The following is a 2,287-nucleotide window of genomic DNA, read 5'->3' on the forward strand; positions in this document are numbered from 1 at the left end:
TCTACCCCAATTCATTCAAATTCTTTAAAAATCCATATGAATTTTGTAGAAGTTTTTCTTAAATCCTATCATTCTTCCCTTCACTCGTCTGTTCACAGTTCACAGTAACAAATCCAAATCCTTCCTCTTCAGGCTTCACACTGCGAATCCTTCCCCTCCGCTTTGTTCCAGGCTTCCAATTTCGTGCTCTAATTCGAATGGTTTCTCTTTCTCTTTATTTTTGTAATTGAATCCCCCCGAAACCTATGGGAATGCTAAGACCGTGCTCTCTCTCGTCCTTATACGCCCGACTCCTCTCTCTCTCGGCGTCGTCTGAACGACTCCTCTTTTGCGACCGCATCTGCTTGACCCTTCCGGCGTCAGCCACCACTCTCCGCTGCGTCGTCGTCTGATCGACTCCTTTCTCGCGTCCTCGTCTGCTTGACCCCTTCGGCCTCAGCCAGCACTCCCCGCCGCGTCGGCTGATCGACTCCTCCCGCGTTCTCATCCTGCCCGACGACCTCGCCAGACCATCCCACCGACCACTGAAACTCAAGTCGCAGATAATTGTTGATGTTTACGAAATCATGGATTTTGTTTTTCACAGATGTGAAAGTCCCCTATTGTTTATTCTCTTGCCGCTTGATTTCGGCTTTGCTCTTTGGTACTTGCTCTAACCCTCACAAGATTTGCAATTTCTGCTAATGGTGATTAGAATTTGTGCCGTTGCCTTGGAATTCGGTTTTTTTTTTTTTTTTTTAAAAACCAATTTATCTGTGAATTTGGTGTTATGATCTGTGAATTTGCTTCTGTTTTGTATCCAATTCATTATTCGAATATGTTTTTGAGACCAAAATTCGGTTTGCTGATTACCTTTTTGTTTACCTTCATAATTTAGTCCAGGGCATATAATCTGCAAGCTGCACCAAACAATTCACTATTTTTGTCCTGAATAGTTGAAGATAAGCCAGTTCAGCTTAATTTCAGAAGTTAGTCTAGTCTGAAGATAATTTGGTGCAACAAACGCACATTGTCCTGTCGACAAAAGTGGCAGAGTTCCGAAGCAAAATAAGGGATTAGAAAGATCGTGAGTCTTCAGATTACTGAATAGTAGAGAAGTAGACGTGATATATACCTGGTCGATGGAATGTCCATACTTTTGTTTGTAACACTCAAATGTTGCTCGTAGTTGAAAGATGTTCCTTGTGCTGAGTATCCAAACAACATGATCATGATCGTATTGCTTTGTTTCGATGGCTTCATGTAACCTAGATGCCTCTGAATCGGCAATGCCTGTATCCACCAGCTGCCTATCGTACCTGTACGAGAAGCCGTGCCAACCAACAGTATGAGTCAATAGAATGCAACACTAGACCCAGTCCGAAACCACAATTTTCTGTTTTCAGTGAACGAAAACAAATGACATTTTCCTTTCTTAGCAAATTTTTTTGTAAAAGCATTTCAGACAAGTGGAGCTAACAGAAGGTTTGACGCAAAACCAAACGTAATGGTATTTTAGGATTCATACAATCTACCCTACTTAGTGGGATAGGGTTCGGTAGTTGTTGTTGTATCATTTCTGACAAGTACTGCTTAATTGCTTTAAAATCTTCACCCTTTTTTAGAATATTTCCAGACGAAGATGTTAGTAATCACTGAGCATTATAACAACGAAAATTTACCAAGTATTTGAACCTGATATTCCTGACGTAGGAAAGTATGTTTTCACCTTCTGATAGGTAGGGAAACGTTGAGGCAAATTGTGGACCTACATCTCATCTTTTAACACAGACTGTCAGAGAGGGAGAGGTAGATGAAGAGGAAGAGAAGTGCATCTTGCTCACTGCCATAAAGTGACAAAAATAAAATAAAAGTGTGTTGCCTTATTAATTTTTTTTTTTTTTTTAATTTGTGTAGTAATCAAACTCTTTCAAAGTAATTAATAGGGTGACGAGCATCACTATCATTATAGGGTGTGGTGAGTAAAAATATTTCCGAAGAAGAAAGAGAAGGACATTGAGTTGTGAAGTGAAGAAAAAAGAGAATTAAGTACATTTTGTTCCATTGAAGTTTAGAGTCAGTTTCAAAATGGATGATGAGGTTTTTACTTTTTCATATTGCATTCCACTTTTTTTCCTTGAATGAATTTACACCCTTTCATATTGATTATCGTTAATTAATAACGTGGAACTACAAGACTCATCCAAAATGTCTTCGATGTATTTTACGGGACACGGTTGGCATGTTTCAAAATAGGTGATGAGGTTTTTACTTTTTCATATTGCATTTCCTTGAATGAATTTACATC

General features: G+C 39.2%; 1 long non-coding RNA gene across 1 annotated transcript; it reads left to right on the top strand.

The window, feature by feature from the left end:
* Positions 1 to 1,328, top strand: LOC125478317. The gene is made up of 2 exons (XR_007259189.1): positions 1 to 643; positions 878 to 1,328. It is a non-coding gene; the product is annotated as an uncharacterized LOC125478317 (long non-coding RNA).
* The last annotated feature ends 959 nt before the right edge of the window (positions 1,329 to 2,287 follow it).

This window comes from the organism of the source record quoted next, unplaced genomic scaffold, assembly GCF_019419815.1.
Source record: "Pyrus x bretschneideri cultivar Hongxiangsu unplaced genomic scaffold, Pyrus_bretschneideri_v1 Contig24, whole genome shotgun sequence".
NCBI classification, from domain to species: Eukaryota; Viridiplantae; Streptophyta; class Magnoliopsida; order Rosales; family Rosaceae; genus Pyrus; species Pyrus x bretschneideri.